Source organism: Aquarana catesbeiana, linkage group LG06, assembly GCF_042186555.1.
Source record: "Aquarana catesbeiana isolate 2022-GZ linkage group LG06, ASM4218655v1, whole genome shotgun sequence".
Taxonomy (NCBI): Eukaryota; Metazoa; Chordata; class Amphibia; order Anura; family Ranidae; genus Aquarana; species Aquarana catesbeiana.
The window spans coordinates 378,598,979-378,608,584 of NC_133329.1; positions in this window are offsets into that span (position 1 = coordinate 378,598,979).

Below are 9,606 nucleotides of genomic sequence, written 5' to 3' on the forward strand. Positions count from 1 at the left end.
ATTGTGTGGAGATTGTAACTGATATTTGGTTTTTAGTTTATCCCAGAGAGATAAGAAGTGTTTAGTTATGGGATTATGAATTTTAAAGCGGTCTTTAGGATCAAGCCATAATAAATTTGATATTAATAGAGGGTCATTTTCTGAAGCCTCTATAAATACCCATAATGGGATTTCCTGTTTTGCATGGTATTTGGACAGACTGGCCAAATGTGCTGCTCTGTAGTAGTTAGTAAAATTAGGGTATCCCAGGCCTCCTTTATTTTTGGGAAGATGTAGTGTGTGTATAGGTATACGTGGTTTAGAAGAGCCCCATATAAATGAAGTTGCTCTTTTTTGTACTATTCTCAAAAAATAGGAAGGAATTGAAATAGGGAGGACTCTGAATAGATAAAGCAATTTGGGTAGAATAGTCATTTTGATTGCATTAATCTTCCCTATCCAGGATAAAGGAAGTTGCGACCATTGTTTTATTAGATCTGTGATCTGTCTTAATACAAGAGGATAATTGGTTGAGAATAAGTCAGAATGAGATGCTGTTAAATGAATTCCAAGATATGGGATTGATTTTTCTGCCCATGTGAATGGGAGTGCAGCCCTAGCCGGGATCAATTCCATGTTTGTGAGTGAAATATTAAGCACTAGGCATTTCTTAGGATTAATCATAAGGCCGGATAGGGCTGCAAATCCATCAAGAGCTGGTATTAAGTTAGGACCAGAGACCTGTGGTGATGATAGAAAAAGTAATATATCGTCTGCAAATATACATAATTTGTGTGTAATACCTCCTACTTCAATGCCAGTTATAGTTTGGTTTGTTCTGATGTATTGGGCCATGGGTTCGAGTATAAGGGCAAATAATAAGGGAGATAATGGGCAACCCTGTCGGGTACCTCTTTCGATATTAAAGGCTTCAGATTTGTATCCAGCATATTTTATATAGGCTTTGGGTTTATTATATAATGCTTTGATCCATGTTAAAAAGTGGGGTCCAAAACCCCATTTTTGTAATGAATATTGCATATATTGCCAGGATACTGTGTCAAATGCCCTCTTAATACCGAGAGATAGAAAACATAAAGGGATTTTCCGTTTTTTAGCAATATGTGCCAATAACACTGCCCTGCGTATATTATCGCCTGCCTGTCTATTTGGCATGAAGCCTACTTGATCTCTATGTATTAATTTTCCTATAATGCTATTGAGGCGTTTTGCTATTATTTTTGCTAATAATTTAATATCGAGGTTTAACAGAGAGAGAGGCCGATAATTCACACAGGAAGTATCATCAGAAAGGGGGTTTGGGATCATACAAACAATTGCCATTAGTGTTTCTTGCCGAAAAGAATGTCCATCTAGAAGTTTGTTAAAAGTTTCAGTGAGAATGGGAGAGAGTATTTCTGAGAATGTTTTATAGTATAAAGCCGAGTAGCCGTCTGGGCCTGGTCTTTTGTTAAGTTTTAGGTCTTTTATGGCGTTAGCAACTTCATCTATAGTTATAGGCTCATCCAAACTGCTTTTTTGATTCTGAGATAACTCAGGTAAGGTTATTTTTGAGAAGAGGGATTCAGCCTCTGTAGGATTAAATTCATTGTTTGTCTTGTATAAAGTTGCGAGATGTGAGTGAAATTTATGGACTATTTTAACTGGATTACAAGTGTAAACATTTTTTGATAATTTCAAACGTATTGGTTTGAAAGATTTGTTAGTTGAATTTAATGCCCGAGCCAAATATGTACCTGGTTTGTTTGTATTCATGTAGAAATTGTGTTTGGAGCGTTTGAGGGATTTATCAACTGACTCAGTGAGAAATAGATCGTATTCCAATCTAGATTTTTCCAGATGAGATTTTGTACTCTGAGATGGATTATCTTGAAATGATATGTAGGCTGCATTAAAATTAAGTTCTAATTTTTTTGCTAGATTTTTGCGTTCCCGTTTAAATAGTGCCATTTGTCTTTGTATTGTACCACGCAAGACAGGCTTATGAGCTTCCCACAGTGTTATTGGGGAGATGTCTGTTGTATTATTAATTGATACGTATTCCTTTAAAGCTTGTTCAATGGCCATCTGATGTAGTGGGTGTTTGAGCATTATGTCTGGTAAGTACCACGTTGGGTCATGCGCTTTTGGTATGGCTGAGGCTATAGTAGTGTATACTGCATTATGGTCAGACCACGGAATCGGAATTATATCTGATGCAATAATTTCTGGTATCATTCCTATTGTTAGAAAAATATGATCTATTCTGGTGAAGGTTTGATGAGGGTGCAAGAAATAAGTGAATTTCTTTCTCATTGGGTTACTTTCTCTCCACGAATCTACCAGATTATATTTGGAAAGAAGTTGAGAAAAAGGTAATCTAGAGGTTATTTTGGATGGTGTAAAAGGTGATTTATCTAGAAATGGGAGGAGGACCTGGTTCGAATCCCCACACATTATCACTGTTCCTATTTTGTGTGTATTAATCACTTGTAATATATGTGAGAGGAATGGTGTAGGTTGTTTGTTAGGAGCGTAGTAGGAAATCACCGTGATTGCTGTATCCATTATATAACCCATGAGTATCAGGTATCTACCTTCTGGGTCTTTAATTTCTGATGATAAGGTGAATGGTGTGGATCGGTGAAATGCAATTAGAGTTCCCCTTTGCTTGGTACAGGCAGAAGCCGTGTAAATTTGTTGATAAAAAGGAGAAATATATTTTGGAGTAGAATCTTTGGTGAAGTGTGTTTCTTGGAGGCATACTATGTGAGCCTTCTTGTTATGGAAAGTACGGAAGGCTTTGGTCCTTTTTTGAGGGACATTTATTCCCTGAACATTCAGGGAAAGTATATTCAGTGGTGCCATGGCAACAGATCAAATAGTTTTGACTTACTTTTTGTTATGCAGAGCTGACTGCGCAGATCAACCTGTGTGGACTGAAGAGATGAATAGATAGAAAAGAAACCAGTGAATTCTGGCGTAAAGAGTAAACAAAAAACATATGAGATTAGATGATACATTGTATAAATTATTTTTTGCAAGTAATCACAATTTACCCGTGAAAGAGAATAAATATCTCTCTCAGGGGAATAAGTGCCTTCGTCACACTCCCACATAATATGGTTAGGAGAATGAGGAGGGCTAATGGGGGTACACGGATCTTCCGCTTACAGGAGAGAAGTGCTATGTCAAAAGACATCAAAATGATGTTTCATTAATTGGAGTGCAGAATATAGTTTTTGTTGAAATTATTTATTCCAGGGTGGTTGTATATGGTTAGTCTTGCCCTAGGCTAAATAATTCAGTTAGAAAGGTACTGTTAATAACTTTGGTATTGATGAAGATAGTTTGAATTATTTTGGGATTTTAACCCTTTTAGAGTAAACAATTACATATTTTATTCATATGTAACTGTTTAGATATGTTAACTCATAAAATTGAGGTTGTATTGCTTCAGATTAGAATAAACAAAAACATAATTCTAGGAACTAGTTAGGTAATAATATATTTGTTTTAAGAAAAGAAAGAAAAAGCTTCCATTACTTCTGGATTATTGAACATATTTGTCCTAAAAAGTAATAAATCTATTGTTATTACCTGATAATATATAACTGAACAAGAATTTCCTTATTTGACTTATATATTCTAAGGCTATATGAATCAGAAGTAATAAGAAATATAACTGGAATGTAACATGATCCCACACAGTGTGTGACTATCAGAATGCAGTTACATTCAGCTATAAATACAGGTTTTTTATAGAGAACCATCTCTTAGTATGATAAATAAAGAGATATCAGGAATTAGGATGTCAGTCCATTGAGTCTTCTTGGTCCATGGATGATGTGGCATAACGGCCTCTTTTGTGAGAATGATGATTCCCATTTTGTTCTGAAATTTTCTGAGTGCTGCCTGAAGGTGAAGATGATGCCATTCTTATGCGTGTGCGAGAGTTGCTGCTTGTGGGTTCTGTCAGATTTAATTTTAAAAGGGTTTGTTGTAGTTCATCTGCTGATCTGCTTCTGTAAATTGTACCTTGGTAGTTAAATCTGACTGAAAAGGGGAAGCCCCATTGATACATAATGTTGTGGCGTTGCAGTTCCATTAGTTGTGGTTTCATGGATCGTCTTTTAGTAATAGTAAGTTGGGATAGGTCAGCAAAAATTTGATAATTGTGTCCTTGAAAATTAAGTTCCTTTTTTTCTCTTGCAGCAATTAGTATTTGTTCTTTCGTTCTGTAATAATGAAATTTTGTGATTATATCACGTGGGGGTCCATCTTTCTTTTTGGCTGTGAGGGCTCTGTGTACTCTGTCCAGTTCTAAACGTTCAATAGGGATATCTGGCTTTAGTTCTTGTAATAGAGCAGTAATAGTAGATTGCAGGTCTGTCACAGTTTCAGGTATTCCCCTTATGCGCAAGTTTGAACGTCTGGCTCTATTTTCGTAATCTTCGAGCTTAGTTTGAAGTTTTAAATTCTCTTCTTTTAATTGTTCCAATTCTGTTATATTTACTTGGGTTGTAATTTCAATTTCATCCATTTTTATTTCTAGGGCTGCGGTGCGGTTTCCCAGCTCTCTTATTTCTTTGGCTAGGCTTTTTGTTATTTGGTCTGAGGTTTGTTTTAAAGCCTTATGAAGCATCTTTTCAAATTGTAATAATATTACTGGGGATGCTGAGGAGGCTTGTGGAGAAGTTTGTGAGAGGATTTGTTCTGTATCTGACTCAAATGGAGAGTCTTGCTGTGACATTTTCTGTCTGTGAGAGCGCCCTGATGCTGTATATTGTGAGGTGACTGGAGCTGCTTTAGTTGCAGTGAGTGCCTGTGAGCTCTTTGTGAGGTGATTTTTATTTCTGCCACGGTTTCCTCCCAGTATCATATTTCCTGCCCAAACTTTCACAGTTTGTTCCCTGGGGCAAAAAGGTTCAAATGGATACCTTTTGAGCCTGCAGGCTCCGCTTTGTCCTTCTCTTCTCTCCTCAGCGGTGCGGAGCTCTAACAATGCATGTCTGCTCTGCTAGGCTCCGCCCATCTCCCCCCAGGTTTTTTTTTTTTAACATTTTAACATTCTGCTAAAACTTATGTGCATCAGTACTGCTTGGACCTTGAAGAAGGGGACATACAATTGTATGTTAGTGCAAATAAAAAAGTATCACAGACAGTACTCAATTTTCTCTATCTAAATTGCACTAATACGGCTATAATCACCTCAAGTATAAAAGTTGGAATTAAGCTTTTATGGTATTCATATTTTCCTTTGTGATATTTTTTTATAGCTGGTGCAATACCTCAATTTTGGATCCTTTGTTCGAGATGATCTATTTTACATGGGGTTTCTGATGCATAGGAATACCTTATCCTGTTCTGTATTTTGTATTTTCTTGCAAAACCTTAATAAAGAACTATTGAAAGAGTAGAAATGTTTTGGGAGTAAAAGTTATCCAGATGTCAAAACGGCAGGAGATCAGTTTGCCAATAAGGTTTGATAAGGGGGCAATACCAATATATATGTTAAATTGCTCAGTGGGCCCTCCTGCATCTCCAGCACCTTTTGTCAGCTGCAGTGTACAGGGTTTGTAGCTTATCTGGGGTATCGTACCAGTGAAGTAATTTGTATTGATTTTCTTTGTAAAGCGTACATATAAGCAACTTGAGACCATATTAGTTGCCAGGTCTTCATTTGGTCACGTATGGATATTTGGGGGGAAGGGGAGGAGAGCAGTACCCTATAGATTTGTGAGATTAACTCTTTACTCTATGGCCCACTCAGGCTTATTTTTTTCAAAAGGTGCAAGATCAGGGGAAAACTAGCAAGCCTGTCAATGTTTGGGTGTAGTGATAGATCTGTATTCAAAGAAAGCCTCCCTAGTGAGTTTGTAATCATTTTGAAGATCTTGAAAGGAATGCATTCTCCTAGTTCTGACACCCACAAAATGGCCAAAGTGAAGCAAGCCTTTTTCCTGTCAGGGTTGAGACATCTGCAGAGTAAGGCTATCCCAAATAGAAGGAGTAAATAAAAAGTAAGTTGCAAGAAATGCATTAGTCGTTAGGGTCTATAAATATTTGACTCGTCAACAGAGGGTGCAGGTGAGTGCCATGGGTCGTAATAAGTCAGACATACTCATAGAGATATACATAGTATAGAGTTGGGTTAGTTGGGCACTAACCACAGTTGTTCTATTTCAAACCACCAGTTAAAATTGTCTAGAGCAAGACAAGAGGCCAGGGAGAGTAACTGAGCTGCAAAGTAGTATTTGGAAATATTTGGAAAAGCTAGGCCCCCTTGGTCCTTTGGTGCAAAGAGTGCCAATTTATAAACACTGTGGTGTTAATAATTCCATATGAAACTAAGCAATTTATTTTGAAGCGTCTTAAGGAGGGAAGTCAAAATAGCACATTTATACTGTCATACAAGCTGTACACACACTTCTTTACATTGTAGTGTATAATCTTCAGTGTTGTCACATGAAAAGATATAATAAAGTATTTACAAAAACGTGAGGGGTGTACTCACTTTTGTGAGATACTGTATACACAATGCATGTGTGTGGCTCTATCCCTGTAGTAGCTGCTGGATAGTATGGGTTCTCTGTTCTTTGCATCAACCTTCTCAAGAACCTCAGCCCCTCTGACACACCAGGTTGAGTGTACAAACATACAATATTATAGGAAATCACTAAAAAGTAATACATAGTGCCCAATAGTAGTGCTGATATGGTCTCCCACTGGCAGGCATATATCCAGACAGAGGTGCTCTCTCTCTCTAACTCCTTCAGTGCCAAGAGAAAAAAACTTTCTGGGGCAGTGTAATAAAAATCATCTCTCCACTCCTCCTACTGCACAGTGCCTATTGTGATCTGTAATCTAGGAAGTCTAATACCCAAAATGGTGTAGAGCAACTCTCCCCTAAAAACAAATAAGCACCAGGTCACTAACATTAGTGCTATGTATCAGCAACCTCAAAAAACAATGTGCATAAACATAAATAACACACCTTAATAAAATGTGCAAAAAAGGGAAAAAATAAAAAAGTGTTTAAAAATTCCTTCTGTGTCCCACACACAAATCCTCCAAAAAATTAAATACAGTCCAACAATGTCCACATATGAGTGTAAATTAATATCCGCGCTCAGTAAAAAATCAAACAAAACAGCAGCTGAGCACCACAACCCAGATATCAGGCACTAAATCAAATGTAAAAATATAAAGTACAGCGCTTCAAAGGCGAATCAAATAAAATGCATAAATGAATATGGCATATAATATCTATAAAGTTCAAATGTGCAAAAATGATTACTATGTGATACTGATTATGCCTGACCAACACAATACAGAAAAAGATACATTGTAAATTAAAGTGCAATTATAAAGAGAAATAGCATATAAATTGCCAAAAAATAAATCATTCAGTGAAAAGTTAATCAAATGGCTGGAGTTTAACCTCCCTGGCGGTATGATTATTTCAGATTTTTGCGTCTCAAAGCAGTACAATTATTTTGCAAAGAAGTTTGGCGTTTTATATTGTAGGCCTGTAATTCTTAGCAATAACACACTTAAATCTGTCCACCAAGAGTCTAGTAGACATTCCGGGTATGATGAAGTTTGAAACACAAAATCATAAATTATAATATAATAAATAAATATAAATAATTAAAAAATAATAATAATATAATAACAAAATAAATTTCCCCACGATTCACTATCGCTCAATTCTGCAAGTGTCCACTTTTGACGTAAAGGGATACTTTTTGGTTGCTATTGACAATCTCAAGCTTCCAGGCAGAAAGAACAGTATATATAATATAAAACTGCATGCCGGGCAATATACAAAGCACTGGGGACAAAAGGGAAGTGAAATGATTTCATACAGTACTGTAATCTGTAAGATTACAGTACTGTATGTGTTATGATTTTTACATTGTTTTGAATATACCGCCAGGCTCCACCCCTGTGCATCGCGATGCTCGCAGGGAACGGAGCCTGGTACAGAGAGGCTTCGGGCAGAGGACAGAGTCCACAGACAACACGGGGGGGGGGGGACATCGCAGGATCCTGGGGACAAGGTAAGTAACCTTCACCAGGATCCTGAGATGTAATCCCGAGTGTGGCTCGGGGTTACCGCTAATGGTGCTGAAGTTTAACCCCGAGCCACACTCGGAAATACCGCAAGGGAGGCTAAAGAAAAGATCCCACGTGAGATATAGAGCCTGGATCAAATGCTTGACCACGTGATACTTATCACCCTGCTCACTTATAAGCTTTGGCAAGCAATTCATTTAGCACTATTTTTTTTTGATTGATTATTAATAGATTGTACTGATTGATCACTTATTTGAATGTAGGGAGTCTATTCATCCCATTATATGGCTGTCATCCCAAACTACAACTCCCAGGAATCTCAGCACACTGCATAGAAGTCTATGGGCTTGCTTGGCTTTAGAATGCCCCCTGCTGGCTGGAGGAGAATGGTGCAGCATATATCAGTATCTCAGTAAACAAAGAGAAGGATAAAGTCTATGGGGTTGATTTACTAATCCTGGAGAGTGTAAAATCTAGTGCAACTCTGCATAGAAACCAATCAGCGTCCACATTTTATTGTCAATGCTTAATTGAACAAGCTGAAGTTAGAAGCTGATTGGCTATCATGCACAGCTGCACCAACCCCAATGTCTCCTTCTCCATACTGTTGTAGCCCAGCACCTGGCTTCATATGCAAACAAGAAAGTGACACAGCACCTTCTGAAGATATAATTAATACCAGCAACCAGAGACCTATATATAAAATATACAATTAGGGACACAAAGTAAAAAGAACAAAAATATTGATTGAAGTCTATTATAATTTCCCTCTAAGGTATATTTGTTTTAATTCAACCTTTCAACCAACAAACTGAGAAAACGCATTAGACCATTTAGACTGCTGCCTAATTAGGGGTTGCCAGAAGGCCTTTGCATGTTTGTAAAGTAAATATCCCCAACATATGATCTGTCTAATGAGATGCGCGCATACATAGTTGTTAATGCTTCTTCAGTATTTTTCTTTTTTTTTTCCCTATCCTAAGGAATCAGTGCTACTATTATCCAGATAGGTTCTCGAGACGATAAAACCTTTGATGTTCCAGCTGGTTTGCTTCTTGTTACATCAGAATTTTGTTGCAGATGCTCCTGAAAGATGCAGCTATCTCCTAATGGCTTGTGCCGTGTTTTAATGCCCCCGGGTGTAAAGCCGCTAATTATTTGCTTATAACGAATGTTATTTAAATACTTCCGCGGCCTTATGACAGGCCGTACGCAACAGCGTGACAGATTAATACCTGGAAATGGGGATATTTATAGGAAGCTCCGGAAGGCTTCTCCGCAGCAATTACATTTAATAGCATCAGGTTCTCAGGGCAGCCTCTTATATTTACCAAATGCATTCACCGAACAAGAAGGCAGGTGAGAGATTAATAACAGAGTCGATGATCTGTTTATGAACGATTTCATTTGTTAGCGTCTTCGTCAATATGTTTCAGTTTGTTCCACCTGATCAGAGGCAAATATAAAAACTACAGCAAAACAGGGTTTCTCAATAGAAAATGTTGGATAGTTTATTAGTGAGGATACATTTCAAAGTAAAACTGA